We start from the raw sequence: 16,643 nt of genomic DNA on the forward strand, positions 1-16,643 counted from the left end.
AGAATCAGAGAAGAGTACATCGATCTCGGATTGAAAAAGTCAAATAAATCTCAAACCCTAACACTAGGAAGAGCAAAGACCGCCGGCCGCCGCCGGCCGCCCCGGCAGAGCCACGAGGTTTTTCCCCTGCGCGCGGAATCGCACCGACGAGGAGCCCTCGACGGTGGCGCGCCCACACTCCGGTGGATGTGCGCACCGCAGAGAGGGCCCACGCCGGCGCCAGCGCGTCCTCCGCCCAAGGGCACGGGAATGAGGCTACAGGACAGGCGCACCCGAGCTGCCGCCGTCTTGCTTGGACGTGCGCGCGGGCTTCGGGTCTGGGGCACCGTCACCGGCCTGCTCGACGGCGGCGCGCTCACCGTCCGGTGAGCGCGCGCGCTGGCGAGGGAGCCATGACAGCGCCGCCACTTCCTTTCCGGCCAACCAGTGGCCGCCGCTGCTCGGTTTGCGAGAAAGAAAGAGGAGGAGTTGAGGCTTGGAGGGCGTCAGCGAGATCCTCCGGCTGCCGCCGGCGGTCATGGTGCTGCCGCCGTTCGGTGGACAGAAAGAAAGGGAGAGGAAGGAAGTGAGCTAGGTTTTCCGGGGGAACCGGTCGCCGCCGGGTTTGATCCGCGAAAATGCGCGGGCAGCCGTCGGATCTCATCCGACGGACAAGGTCGGCCGGCACCACTCGAGCTGGGCCACCGGCCTAGGCGGGTGCCGAAGCGGGCCGAGCGCCCCGTGTTTGGGCCGCGCGGGGGGGGGGGGGGGCGCTGATGGGCCAGTCCGATCGCAGGCGCGCGAGCAGGCCATGTATGGCTGGGCAGAAAACCCGATACCCGATACCCGAACCCGAAAAACCCGAGCCCGAACCCGAAAAGTCCGAACCCGAAAAACCCGAACCCTAATTCGGGTTCCAACCCACGGTACCCGAAATTAATACGGGTAGTTCGGGTATTGGGCCACGGTACCCGAAATACCCGAACAACCCGAAATGATTTGTTTTTTCATCTATGATTTGATTTGTGTGCTTCAAAACTATGTTTATTAATTGTGATATGTGAAGTGTGAACTGTCACGGTTTGGACGTGTGAAGTGTTAGTTAATTTCGTTTGAACTGTCAGTTTGGACGTGTGAACTGGATGTATGGTTGGGTGTATTTGATTTGATTTTATACTGCATATGTGGAGTTCCAGAATTTCGGGTAATTCGGGTAAAACCCGATCCCGAACCCGAATTTTCGGGTACCCGAATTTTCGGGTTCTTCTTTTTCCCAACTGATTTCGGGTATCATTTTTGGAAACCCGAAATTCCTAAAACCCGAACTACCCGACCCGAAAATTTCGGGTAACCCGAATGCCCGGCCCTAAGGCCATGGGCTATTTTGATGGCCGGGCCTCTAGCGCAGTAAAGAAAGTTTTAAGTGTTTTTCTATTTTTCAGAAGCATTTTAACTGATATGTTAATGATTTTGATTAGATTTTATTCTCTATTCAATTTTGCACCAACGTGTATATTGTTTAGAGAATTAAAGTGTACAATAATATTTCTGAATGTAGAAATTTTATCCGTTTCCGCTGTAAAGTTTCAAAGTTATTTTTAATTTTAATTCAAACCAACGGGAGAATTATTTTTAAGAGCATGCTTAAAGAGCTTACTTTGAGTAAGTTTTGTATAGTTTTATCTCTATTCAATTTTGAACCAATGAGATAAATTATTTAGAGAGAAAATGAGTACAAAGTACTGTTTCAGAAAAGAAAGAAAAGTTTTCCGCCGCCATAAAGAAAGGAAAATATTTCCGCTGTTATACAGTTGCTATCTTCCAATTAAGTCGGAACCAACGAGAAGATTTAATTGGATGAATGGTCTAAAAGTCTTAAATGAGTTTTTCTCTGTGGGTATAAGATAGAAAAGCTTCCGCTGTTTAAAGTCAAAATTGAGTTTTGGCATTTTTATGCCATTTGAAGTCTCAAAGTTGAGCATCACTGGAATCATAAATATAATTCTCAAAGAAAAAGAAATTAAAGTTAAATTATGGTATTGTTATTTTCCGACCAACATTGATGATAATGATATTATAATTCTTATGAGTCATAGCTTAAAATTTAAAGTCTCTGGTAAATGTTGCATCAAAGTGATCATTTCCAGAACTGCTCTCAAACTAGAGAAATGTATTTTCTAGTTTGCGCTGCAATAAAATTGATTATCCTCTAATTAAATTCGAACCAACGGGAGAATTTAATTTTGAGGAGCAGATATATGGTTTTAAAGTTTATTGAGTTTTTCATATGTTAATTCTGTTTCTGTCCAACGGTGATATGGAATTAATGTAAAATATTATTCCATTTCTGCCCAACGGTGATATAGAATAGAACTTATAGTTTTAATTGTTGTCTTTTCAGACAAAGATTTGCGTGTAGTCCTTTTTGACGGGACAAAGGAAAATGAACTGAGTACCTGTGACTCAGAAAGAAAGAAGGTCATCGCATAAGAAAGTGTATTTTCTTTAAAGAATGACTTGAAAAGAAAAGTACTTATGGATGTTGATCCAAGAAAAGAAGATAGAGCAATAAGAGATCGTTTTTGAGAAATACCTCTTGTGTACTATATATCAAGAAGAATTCATTTTGAGTTCATTTAAAGTTGTGATAAGTCATACATGTTTAATTTGATCAACGTCGGATTAAGCATGTGTGTCATGAAATATTTAGATTTATTTCTGAATTTGATATGAACCAATCCTGACATTTATGTTTGGAAAAAGTATGAAATAATACCCGTATGACGGGGTAAAGTTGGCATAGTGCTAATCCTGCATGGCGGGAGAAAGTTGTGATGACTCATGTGCTGGTTTATCCCACACTGGGAGAAAAGTTTTGGAGTAGCTCTTATGCTATTCTAGAATTGGTCGGGCACTTCTATTGTGTCATAGTGATTAAGCACTCAATGAGTTTTAAAAGAATGAAATGTTACATACGAACCTCAAGATGAGAATGATATGCGAGCGTGACTTGCAAAAGGTTTTAAATAAAGGACTATGTTGAGTCCTTAAAGTGAAATGAGGACAAAGAACTGGCATATGAAATAAAGGACTCTGTTGAGTTCTTAAAGTGAAATGAGTAAAAAGTACTCCCATACGAACTAAGAATTACTTTGTTCTGCATAACGTAATTATGTGGATGAAGTAAGCAATTAAAGTTTCCTCATTCACAAAAGTTGTAAATAGTTTTCGAAATTGTGGCAGAAAAGTTCATGCCACATTTCGAGGGGGAGAAATGTGAGATAGTTAGAAAGATACTCCTCTGTAATGTGCATTGAAAAGCAAGAGATGATCTATTAAAATTGAATGTGACCGTCAGGGGGAGTACAACGGTCACTATACTGATACCCCTATGTAAAGAAATGGCTAAATTCCAGTATTTATGCTGGACGACCCTCAAAGATAGTAAGATGGTGCTTACGGAGCACATGTAAAGTTTTTAACAGATGGAACCCAAATAAAGAGATTTACTGATACGCCATATTTACAAAAGATGGCAAAATCTGGGGAGTATGGTATGTATTGAAGAGAAGTAGGAATGCGTGTCCACTTCAATGATTCAAGAACAAAAGTTTCTCATGCCTACTGATGTTGCATACAACATCTGTAGGCATGTTGTCAAAGAAAATGAATAATATAAAGAATGATCTAGTTATGCAGGACCTTGTCATTCCATTGCCATTTGGAAAAAGGAGCAACAACAGCCCTATACAAAATAAAGAAAATCAAATGAAGGTTGTTCACCTCATTTGAGGAAGTCATAAAAAAATTCCACGGGTTAAGACCATGGAAGAAAGAAATGATTCCTAAAAGAGCCATCACAGTAGGTTATAATGGACCTACAAAAGGCAATGTGACACTAGAGGGAATGTTGAAAGATATAAATCAAAATTTGTGACAAAAGTTTTAGTCAAAGAGAAGAAAGAACACCACAATGGTAAATTTAAATAAAACAATATGAAATTTTGGGTTTTCCAAAAGATTGAGGAGGACAATAGCTTTTAAGGAAAAGTTAAAGAATGGGGAATCTAATTTCCACACCTTAAATGAAGATAACATCCTACTTTCTAGTGGTGGTGTTAATATACTGTTATAGATAAAGAATTCTTGTCCTCAAATTTTTATCTCGGTGATGAGTTTTTCATTCTACGGATTGAGACTCATCGAGATAAAAGAAAGGGGTATTATGATTATCACAAATGCATACTCAGAAAAGATTCTAAAGAAATGAAGTATGCAAATGAGTAAATCTACGCCTGTTCCTATCGTCAAGGGTAATAGTTTTGGGAACTTTAGTGTTCGAAGAACCAATGTGAAACATAAATAGTCTCATATGCTTCAGTTGTTAGAAGCTTTATAAGCGCGCAAGTAAAGAACTTACCCTGACATAGTTTGTGTATCCAGGTTATTTTGGCAAAAGTTCAATCCAGATATAGATCACTGGAAAGAAATTGAGAATGTCGGCCTCATGCTAAGTTGGAAAGAATAAGTACTCTCAAAGTATTGTGAGTACAAAAGTAGAACTTGTGAAATGTGTAGCGAAATCCACAATTGTCGCTAACTTTCACACTTGGAGGTTTTGTGTGGAAAAGCTCCAAAATGAAACAGTTATCATCATTGTGATGCAAAGACATAGTATAGCATGATACGAGGCCGAGGGACAGACAAAATGGTTAAAGGAATATGTACCTGGAGTTGATAATGGTTGACAGCAGCGATAACCATTTAAATAGTTTTTACTCCTATGACAACGAGTCAAGTGTGGTGCCAAACACATTGACACAAAGTTATACGTTGTAAAGGAGAAAGTCCGGAATCATGATGAAATGCATTGTGAGTATAAATGACAAAAAGTGTTTTGCGGATCCGCTTATTAAAGGCTTACCGCCCAGTGTGTATAGAGAACACACAGTCGACATGGGTCTATGGTATAGCCTATATCTTCCGGACAATAAAGGGCCCAAAGTTAAAGGATATGTTTCAGAGCAGAAACATGTATTGTAGCTGTTGAATCTATCGGCAACTGACCGTGACGATGAGGCTGCTCTATGCATTAATCTGCGACGAAATATGAAAAGTAAAAAGTATAATGCTAAAAGTATAAGGTGAGATCAAGGGGGGAATGTTAGAATTGATCTCCACCAGTTGGCCCAACGGCCAACTAATCCCTTGACCAAGTGCCCTGATCGGGGGCCCAGCCCAAGATGAGGTTGGTGGGCCCCCGACGCGCAGCCCTATAAAGAGGAGGTGGAGACTGACAGCTCATGACACGAGGTTCACTGCTGCCGCCACGTTCTCCACCTCGTACCCTGGACCGATCGAGAGGGAGGGCGGTAGGCGACGGGAAGCTCCACCGGTGCCGGTTACTGCACCACACCGCCATCGACTACGCCATCACGATGCCGGCGCGCCTGCAAAGCGACATCCCCGTCCGCGACGTCTTCTCCAACTACGGAGCCATCTCGTCAACCCCTACGGCCACGAAGGTCCTCTTACATATATCTGTCTCTGTTCCTAGTCCTAGATCTAGGACATGTTGTAACATTTGCAAAGAAAAGAAGAGAATGAACCCCACCGATCTATTCACTGGTGATCCTAAAGTCTAACAAAGGAATCTCCCAATCCTGGTGGGCATGCGGATTCCATCGGCAGATCAAATACACCCAGCCTATCTAAGCACATACTATGCAGCTTGGGCGGACATTCTTCTCTTAATTATCTGATGATAGATCGACACGGTCTCAGTACGAAATAAGGTGATTGGCACCGGGCAGCTAGTTGATGACTGGTAATCGGTGTAATAAGGCTGTATAATTGAGGTTATTCTTCCATGATCTGAGGACCATGACGGCAGTTAGCAGCAGATTCCGATCCGGCCTTGGATCGCAACCGAAAGCTGCCTCTTGATGACGAGTGATGAAGCCATAGCACCGAGCTGAGGCGCATCTCGGCGGGTGCGGCCGGATATCCTGTCGGATCCGCCGGGACGGCGTGAACCCTGCAGCTCTCGCGCGCGGCGGGGGGTGCTCAAGGCTAAGGCCGCCGGTCTTGTGCCTCGTCAGCTGCTGCTGTGCTGCTGCATTCCGTGCGGCCGCTACTGCATCTCCAAGGGGCAGGCATCTGGTGATCACGTCGATCGGCCGGGTGGAATCGGAACGTGATGGCTTTCGATCACCTTTGCGGGCAGCAAGAGGGTGCGCCGCCGGCAGTCGTGTGTCGTGGTCGCGCGGTGGGGCGTGGATAGCGACGGCGAGGCCCGCTTTTGGATCGCAACAGGAAGGAACAATGCAGGACCCCTCGGTGGCTCACTGCAGGCTGGATACCCTGATTCCGCCCGCCGCAAGCTGCGGAAGGGGTTAGCTAGGCTGGTCCTGGTGGCTGGCGACCTGGTGTTGCAGACTTCTTGCAGCAGTGTCCCTGAGATGTCCATGCAAAAGGAATCCACATGTCGCTGGCTAGCTTCGCATTTGAGGACGATCGGATCACCTGAAAACGAGCACACGTGCTAAAGATTTCTAGCTTCAGCAGCACGCGGCCTGCAGCTAGCCAGCCAGAGCTCGATCTAGCCTCTACGAGTGGTCGGAGTCGGACAATTGCTGTGGCACAGATGACTACAGGTCGTCGAGTACGTACGTGCTGCTCACGCTGGTCTGCTACGCTAGACGATGTTGTCCTTGCGGTGGCTGGGAGACAACCCTCCTTCACAGCTGTCACACCCTGCTAGCATACAACTCGATCGTTCTCGTTACGTGCACGCCTGCGGTGTAATAATCTAATCTCAGGGCGTCGAAGCAGCTTTCGTTTAATTTTGTGCTCTGTTCGGCGTAGGTCCATCAAAACTAAGGCATGTACAACTGTTAGACAAAAGCTATCTTTTGGTTGTCACATAAGCAAAATGAGTTGATGTGGCCATCATTTAATGAGAAAAGAGAGTGTTGCTGTCTATTATCTCATCTACTACTTTAGCCTGTGCTCCTATGCAAAACAACAATAATCAGAGTACGTATTAATTATCATACAGACAACTAAATAGATAGCTCTATTGTAGGAACGTCTATTTAGAGTAGCTATCTGTGTGTCAAATAGATGGCAGCTGTCTAAACTGCTGTACATGCCCTAAGCATGCATCTCCCTAGCTAAGTTAATTTGGTGGACTTGGCCTTCCTAGAGACCTAGACGATCGAGGGACACGCCTACAAGCGCCAAGAGGCGTACGTCAGCTGCCGCACCTCCGCCGGCATCGTCTTTTCGGTCTCCGGTGTGATCCCACCGCTCCCTACCCACGTCCGTCGCCAGCTGCCGCACCTCGCCCCTATCCCTAGCTAGTTTAGCTCACTAGCTGTCAAACCGTCATCCCTGCCCGGCGGCGTTCTGCGCGTTGTCATTCCGTAACCCGCTACCGCCACTGGTCTTCCCTACCACCCCTCCCCTGTCTCTCAGTCCGGGGGACACCACAACCCCCTCCCCCTCCCAGCAAACCCACCTCCACTAACTCTCATCCGGCGGCGGTGCAACTGCAATGACCCTAATCCGGCGGTGGCACGATTGCATCCGTGGTATCGCAGTCGCTTATGCGATGAGTAGAAATTTTGTACGGACATGACGTGGGTACCCTCCAGCCAGCGGTCCAGAGCTGACGCCGCCCAAGCACACTATTGTAGTCTATCGAGGGGTGCCTAGTTTACGGTGGCCCATGAGGAGGGAAGCATATGGTCGATCTCCGATAACCGCCGGTAGGGGTTCCGACCGTTTATTTTTCTATTTTTTTAAGTAACTTTTTTGTCATTTTCTTAGGAAAATTTTCTGAAAAATTTTTCAAGAGAAAAATTTGGAGAAAAATGAAATAAAATTTTGATGAGAAAATTTTGAAAGAGAAAAGCATTGAGAAAAAAATTGAAGAAAAATTTTTTGCATCTAAAACTAAAAAATTTCGGGTAAAAAATTTTGTAAAAGATTTTGCATCAGAAATTAAAAAATAAAGAAAAAAGAAAAAAAATACACGGGAGCTCCCCATCGCCGGCCCGAATCGTTGCGCTTCTTTGCCGCTCGTCCGCCGCCGTGCCTCCCCACCGCTCGTCCGCCGCCGCGCCTCCCCGCCGCTAGCCCACCGCCGTGCCTCCACACCGCCGCCGCGCCTCCTCGCCTTCGCCCAGCCACGCTGCCCCCGCCCAATCGCGTCACTCCACCCAGCCCCACAATGCGCCTAATCGGGCTCCCCGCTAGAGTCGGAGGAAGGGGAAGAGGGAGGAGGGAAAGAGGGAGGAAAGGGAAAGGTTAAAAAAAGAAAGGGAGAAGCTACGAGATGGGGCGTGAGTGGGATCGACGCATCGATAAGTTTTGGTACTTACGGTCAACTGTAGATACTGTATTTGGGTCTATCGACGGGTGTCGATGGGTCAATCGGCGGCGACGAGCTCAGCCCAGGCGCCCGGGCTGTGGCGTTTGGGTGGGGCGCGACTATGCGTCGCTTCGGGTGATGGTACCCGGAACCATCGCCTCAAGTGAAGCACAGAGAGCGGATAGTGCTTTGGGCTGGAAGTAGGCCCAATTGCTTACGCATACTATTTTTCAATAAGTGGAGAGGTTCGGTACATGCAAAAGAGGACAGGGATGATGATATTGATGATATGACTCACGTGCATTCAAATTCCAAATTAAAAAAAGTTGTAGATATTAAACCATGCATCCAAATTAAGTTTGAATTATATCATTCTCTTTCTTATGGCAAGATCTTCAAAAAAAATCACACTTGCTTATATTTTGCATAATATTTTAAAAATTTATTTTTTTAATTCTCGATTATTAATTTCGGCAACTGTGAACAAATATTTTGACAACACGAACAAATATTTTGACAACACGAACAAATAATTATTTCTACGAATAAAAAATTAAACATAACGAACAAATAATAATATACAACGAACAAAAATATTACACATAGCGAACATTTAATTTATAGGATAAATAATAAAAATAAATATCACGAATAAATGAGTCAACATCACGGAACAATTTAATCTACAAAGAGAACAAATAATTTGACGTTGCGAACAAATAGATATACACAGACACATAATTGTTCGCTATGTGCCTGCTATATAGTATGTTTCAATAAGTTACTGAATCACCGAATAAGGACTAATAGCATCACGGATCATCCTCAAATTATGCTATAATAGCAGTAACAATCAGCTAGTCGCCCACTCTTAGTGGTATATGAGTTATGTGTCAAAAACAAAAAGAATCAAAGGAATATATTGACGAAGGTACTACTTCTCAATGGCATGTATAGATAATTTTTCTCACACGTCTTATTAAGTTTGAGGAAAAAAAGACAATAACTAGGGAAGAATAGACCAAGTGGGGAGTGGTATGACGCCACCAGTACTATCATGCATGCCTAATTATGATTTCAAAGTAAACCTTTGAATATCTTTGATACAAGATAATTGACTTTAACAACCTACAAATATTCAATGAGAAGATGAAAAATAAAGAATACTCTGTATATGCATATTAGGATTATTTCCATATCAGAGGACCAGACAGATTATAGAAGAATTATCTACATTTAGATTAAAAATAAAATAAAGAAGGAAGAAAGAAATAAGAAAGAAAAAACTTAGAAAAGAAAAAAAAAGAAAGAGAAAAAACCTAAAGCTTGGCATGCATGCAGTATGCGTAGCGCAGCCAGCTCAAACTACAACAACCTATGCGTAGCGCAGCCAGCCCAAACTACATGCAAACGGATTGCAGGTTGGGCTTTCAGAAATTTATTGGGCCGGTTTACCATGATAGTGACCCATATGATCGCTTCTTTTCAGGCGATAGATGATGATTTTGCACCGCGCGCGACATATAGTCGCGGCGGTTTGGGTGCGCGAGGGTAGACCTGGGCATGGGCCGCCCGACCCGAAGAACCCGGACCGACCCGCCCGAAAAAAACCCGACCCGACCCGGCCCGAGGAACACGGCGGGCGGGTCCGGGCCATGATTTCAACCCGGTGAAAAATTCGGGTCGGGTGGGGGCTGAAAATTAAACCCGCGGGCCGGCCCGACGGCCCGGTCAAAAAGACACCCGCAGTTCGCTTGGTTTCAAAACTGTTGAAGCTTTGATGTGTCTACAAGATTGGTTCCGTGAGAAGATGGATGAAGGTAAATTCACTTACAATAAATTTATTGGCTTTTGTTGTTTCCATTATTTGCTACTAAGTACTAACCACCCTTGTTTTCTTTGTGCAGAATCTGGGATCATGTGGGTGACCGTCGGGTCAGCGGGTCGGCCCGCGGGCCGTCGGGTCGGGCTGCGGGCGGGCTCGGGCCAACATTTTAGAATTTTCGCCGGGCCACGGGCGGGCTCGGGCCATGAGTTTTTCTACCGGGTTTTTTTCGGCCCGACCCGAACCCGACCCGACCCGAGAAATGCCCAGGTATACGCGAGGGTAGAGTGGGGGGGGGGGGTTGCATGCACACGCACAAATTGCACAAAACCTTGCGCCGTGGCCCTGAGGCCGCCTCTTCTCCTGTGAGCTGCGACGGCCCATGGCCGCAGGCTTCTGGGCCCACCCCGTTCGTTCAGGCGGCGTGTTTTGGGCGCTTTTTTCTTTTTTTATATTTAAAAATAAAAAAATTTCAAAAATATATGACGGTTTGGGAATATTTCAAAGATAGGGGCCTGTCGCCCAATGCCCGGGCGACAGGGACCTTTATGTAAAAAAAATAATTATCTGTAGAGACCCTAGGTGAGGTGGGGGACCGGGCGCCGATGGGGTGGGGGACCGGTCGCCAGCCCATCGGGCGACAGGGGGCGATCGCCCGCCCGCAGGGCGACAGGCTCCTGCCAACGCGCTGCTGCTGTCTATGGGCTAAAATAATACTCAGTCAGCTCTCACATCAAGCATTATTCAAGCGGCACGATCATTGGAAAGCGGATGCACGTACGTCGAGTCACCGTAGCTGGAATAAATGAATAACTATTGGTAATCCGGAAACTAGAGAGAAGGTTTTAGGACGCTCAAGATGGTCTGCCTTCATCTAAAAAAAATGGTCTGCCTTCCAGGATTTCCAGGCTTCCAGCTAATCACGCCCACCCACCTGTCAGTGTCGCGCATAGCAATGTTGGTACGAGTCCACGACAGTCAGACAAAGAAGAGGAACTACTACTATACTACGTAGCAGTAGCAAACTGGTCTGGTTTAGATGCAAAATTTTAAAATTCCAAAATTATCATATTAAATGTGTGCACCACATGCATGGATTATTAAATCTAGACAAAATAAAAAACTAATTTTAAACCTGTGCGGGTAATGCACCTCAACCGCGATGTCGTAAACAAGGACGGCTGTAGTAAGCCACATGGCCGCATTCGCAGAATAGTGTGGAGACGGTGCACACATTTAATATGATAGTTTTGGAATTTTAAAATTTTGCATCTAAACCTATGCTACTGCTACGTAGTATAGTAGAAGTTCCTCTTCTTTGTCTAACTGTCGTGGACTCGTACCAACATTGCTATGCGCGACACTGACAGGCGGGTGGGCGTGTTTAGCTGGAAGCCTGGAAATCCTGGAAGGCAGACCATTTTTTTAGATGAAGGCAGACCATCTTGAGCGTCCTAAAACCTTCTCTCTAGTTTTCGGATTACCAATAGTTATTCATTTATTCCAGCTACGGTGACTCGATGTACGTGCATCCACTTTCCAGTGATCGTGCCGCTTGAATAATGCTTGATGTGAGAGCTGACTGAGTATTATTTTAGCCCATAGACAGCAGCAGTGCGTTGGCAGGGGCCTGTCGCCCTGCGGGCGGGCGATCGCCCCTGTCGCCCGATGGGCTGGCGACCGGTCCCCCACCTCACCTTCGGTCTCTATAGATAATTAATTTTTTTACATAAAGGTCCCTGTCGCCCGGCCACTGGGCGACAAGCCCCCTGTCGCCCCTCCACTGGGCGACAGGCCTCTATTTTTAAAATATTCCCAAACCGGCATATATTTTTGAAATTTCTTTTATTTTTAAATATAAAAAAGAAAAAAGCGCGTGTTTTGGAAGGTCGCGGGCCGCTTGTTGTTCGGCCTGTGGGCTGAGAAACCGTCCACCGAAACGGACGGGGTGACGGTGACCTTTCTCGCGCTCAAGCAGCGTGGGTACGCAATGCTATTTTTTCTCTGATGATGTCTGTCTGTTTGCGCGATGACTTTGGCCGATTACTTGGAAGTCCCATATCAATTTGCTTTCCAAAAGCAGTCGATCCAGAGTGGACCACCTCGCAACATCGACGACTTTGGTAGGTACTACCCGCCAACATGTTCCGGGCCGAAGCTGTCTCCCCAGCTGCTGAGGAGATGAGAAGTTCTGAAACCAGTGGCAACTTCAAGAGACAAGAAACGGTAAATCAAAGGCTTTTTTTTTCTTTCTAAAGCTCTTTTAGCGAGTAACGGATGATCCGTGGCTAGAAAAAGGAGTAGTCCGCATTTGGTTGCCAATTTAGCCATCGTTTTGGTGCCGTCGACCGGATTGGACTGTAATTTATGCAGTCTGGTGATGAATTCTTTGCGGGATTAATTCCCACGGCAAAGAATTTCGTCGTAGGTCTTGGTTTGGTTGCCACAACTGAATCAATCAAAGTGCTGGCTCGTCTCTGGTTGCAAAAGTTGGGCAAACTCAGTGCGACGGCAACGTGCCTGCTCTGTTCTAGTCCTCGACGCGCACTTCCGGTTCTCCCCGGATGGTAGAAGCAGGCCGGGCTGAGCACACTTCCGACGAGCTGTTTCGAGTGCCCGCGCGCGCGCGGTTGCGTTCGAATGCCGGATTTCCTGTCTTCTGGGGGGGGGGGGGGGGGGGGGGGGGTGGGCTGCAGCGACATGCCAGCATCGGCTCCTTTTTGTTGGGACCCATGCCAGATGTTGGTCGGAGCGCCCGGAGACGCAAAGCGGTTGCTTCATCATCTGTCGCTGCACGCCATTGCTTTCGGCTTTCCGCAGAACAGAAGCCATTGAGTTCCCTGCCAGTCTGCCACTAGCCGACTACCACTAGCGCTTTGACCAGCACTGCCATAGCCTAGCCGCCCCCCGTAGGGCGACTGGGCGAGGCCGGAAATGTGGGGCGGACACCGGCGACCGCCGTGCCTCCGCGGCGATCAAGGCAACCTCCAGGGCTCGCGCAGGCCGCAGCCACAGGAAGCCCATCCTCTCATCGATTCACCCCCTCCCTCCACGCCACGCTGCAACAACGGTGACGGGAAAAAGGACCCACGACACAAACCCGGGACCACCGATCCGCCGCTGCAGGCGGTGCCGACGCCCGAGAGGCGAGACAGCACGAGCAGGCTGAGGCGGTTGACGCGACGCGGGCGCAAGACGGCACGAGAAGACGGGGACCAGCAGCAGCAGGCGACATGGGACCGGGGGTCCCTCTGAAAAGACCGGGAGCGGTGGGTGACCGGGGAAATAGGGCGTCGGTCAGTGAGTGGGGGCACCGACGTCGGCGTCGGCGACGGCCCGGGTGCATGGGCCGTGGAAGCAGCCCAGGCCGCGCGCGTTGGCGTCGCGCCATGTGGAGCCGTGAACACACAGACGCACCCCCTGCCAAGGCACACCAGTTCGGCGCGGGACCCTCCATGTGAGGGAGAGAGGCTTGTGATGTGGTGCAACCCGACTCAAAAGAAACGGGCGTAGAAACTCGCTGTTAGTGATTCTCGAGGGTAAACGGAGGCCCGCTCGCGTCGTCCCCGCGCTGGGCGACTCGGGCGGCCGTCAACCACAGCCGCTGCCCAGCCCCCGCGGCCTCCCTCTGCCTCGCCGCTGCTCGAGCAGGTCGCCGAGAAGCTCGCGTGGACTGCGATGAAGGTGGCGGCGGGGCTTTTTCCCGTTCTTCCAGTGGATCCGGACGGGCACGGCCGCGCCGAGCCGTCTGGAGATCCCCACCGGCGTGGGCATCGGCTCGTGACGGCATGGCCTGGCGGCCACGGATCCGACATGGCGCCTGTCGGATCCGGTGTCTGCGCGGCCGCGGGGTGCGCGTGGGGCGGAGCTCTCGGCCAGTGGCGGAGGCGGGCTCGCTCGCCGGTGGCGGCTGGCCACGGATCCGGCATTGCCCTGGCCGGATCTGGTGGCCGCGCGACGGGGGACGCGTGGGTGTGCGTGGGGGGGGGGCGTTGCGATGCGGTGACGGTGGCGGTCAGCACGGACGGCACCGGCGGTCGGCACGGACGGCATCGGCGGCATCGGCTTCCGACACAGGTCGTCGGCGGTGTATGGGCGTAGGGGGGCTGCTGCTCGTGGCTGCGAGCCGTGGCTGGCTGTGGCTGGCCATGGTCGGTCGTGGCTGTGGCTCGCCGTGGCTGGCTGGGGCCGGCGCTCGGGCGACGGGATCTGAGGTGAGGCGGAGGTGGCTGGTGCTCCCCCTCTCCTCCTCAACGGCGATGCTGGTCCGACGCCGCCATGGTGGTGGGGCTGGGGCTGGCCGATGCATGCCGGTGGCTCCGAGGTGGTGCTTCAGGCTGTGTCGGGCTTCTTCCGGTGGAGGTGGTGCGGAGGCGAGAGGGAGCGGACTATGGGCTTGGCCAAGAATGTGCTGCAGGTGTGGTGTTAAGTCGGGCGAAAGCCTTCACTGACACTTTTTTCGGTGGTGATGGTGGCGGCGCCTTTGTGGCGACGTTCTCCCTGTTGGGGGCACCATTACGAGACAGCATGTTTCTTCTACACGGGAATCTTTAAGGTGAAAACCTGTCCATCTATGGACGTGCGACGGCGGCGTCATTGGCGTCGTGACCTCGTTGGAGGCGCCGCATATGGAGTCCCGCCTTGGCTAGGTTGTGGTGGTGGTTGGTCGGTGGTGTTGCCCGCGCGCAGCTGTAACACCCCAGGTGTTTACACAGTATTTTAATTAGGTGCCTGCACAGTAATGGTGTAGGTTTGCTATGCATCTTGTGCTTGATTTACTTAAAAAGGATCTTTTTGTAATTATGAAAGGTTATATGTGTAATTATGATTTTATGCAAGGTCCTTTTTATAGTTAATTGTGTTTATAGCTTTTATGGAGGGTGTTTGTGCAAAATTTCAGTGCATTTATTGCATGGCAACCAATTTTGCTTGTAAGTCTATGTTTGTAGTGAATTTACGTTGAAAAAGACAAATTTCCTAGATTTCAAAATCCTTTCAATGATTTTTAATTTTAGCTCTTGAATCTTTGGTCAAATAAATTTTTGCACAACATCAAAGTTGTAGATCTTGAAAAGTTGAACAACTTTCATGTTGGGCACTTTTTCATTTGAGCTTTAGTTTAAAAGTTATTGCTTGTTTACAGCGAGGTCCCTAGATTTTTTTAGTAATTACAAATTGGCCCTTATCCCCTTCTTCCCCACCCCTGCTCTGTTTCGCCGCCGCCCACCGACGGCGCCGACGCCGGCGCCATGGAGAGACTTCCCGGCCGCCTTTTTCTGTCGCGCTGGCGCCCACGCGTCGCCCCGGAGCCGCTCCACCGCCCTTGCCATCGCGCTGTGCCTCCCCCGGCCGTGCCACGCGCGCTGCCGCGTCCAGAAGCACCCGCGCCGGCCGCCACCGCGACGCCGCCGTGGCGAGCTCGCCGCAGAGCCCCAGGACCCCTTCCAGCGCGCGCATGAGCACCTCAAAGACCCCAGCGACCTATTCCTCCCTTTCTTTTGCTCTCTCCGCGCCCCCAGACCCAGGAACACCACCGCCGCCATCCGCCGAACGCCGGTGAGCCCAGGCCGCCGTTGAACTCACCCCTCCGCCCTTCCCCGCCCCAAATTAACCCCTCCAGTAGCTCCTACGTGATCCCGCGCGGCTCACCCACCCTTTTTTCCTCGCCAATCCTTCACCGGAGCGTCGCCTCCGCTGACGCCGACCGCCGCCGACCGCCTGGTTACGCGGAGCCGTCGCCACAAGCCGCCATGAGCCGCCCCGAAGCCACCTAGAGGTGCTCCTGGACCCCCTATTTCTTTCCCACCCCGATCCCCTCGCCGCCGGTGCTCGCCGTCGCCGGTAAAGGCCGGTCAAACGCCGCCTCCCCTCTCTGACCCGGCCGAGGACCTCGGGTTGGAATTCAAAGAAGCCCAGGGGGCTGTCTGCAAACCCCAAGACTCATGTGAATAGTGCACTAAGGACTTGTTGGTATTAGTTTGTTGCAAACTTTGAAATTCTAGATCAATTCGTAGAAAATTCGTAAATTAGAAAATCTTGATGTTTTGGAATCCTCTTGGAGAGCTCTATGCAGTAGAACCATAATATGTTAGGCTTTAGTTGCAAGTTTTTGCCGTATAAATGGTTTTGTGTCACTAGGTAAATAAATACTAGATGTTTAGTCTTTTTCTTATCTAATGCTTGAAAGCTGGTCTTGCTCTGAACTTTTTGTGGTAGTTTACTCATGTTACACTAGCTTTGCTATAAAAATTTCATGATCAGTTCTCTTGTGTATCTATTTATTTGATTTAATCCTTGTTTAGTATACTTTATTTATGATAAATAGTTTCTGTTCTTGTTAAATCCTGAAAATATTCCTGAGTGTTCTTCTGGAGTAGATTAGCTTTTCCAGGAAGTTTAAGCTTCAGTTCATGGCTAGAATATGAGTTAAAATTGAATCTTGTTAAACTGGTGTCTGTTTTG

Source organism: Panicum virgatum, chromosome 5K (assembly GCF_016808335.1).
Source record: "Panicum virgatum strain AP13 chromosome 5K, P.virgatum_v5, whole genome shotgun sequence".
Classification (NCBI taxonomy): domain Eukaryota; kingdom Viridiplantae; phylum Streptophyta; class Magnoliopsida; order Poales; family Poaceae; genus Panicum; species Panicum virgatum.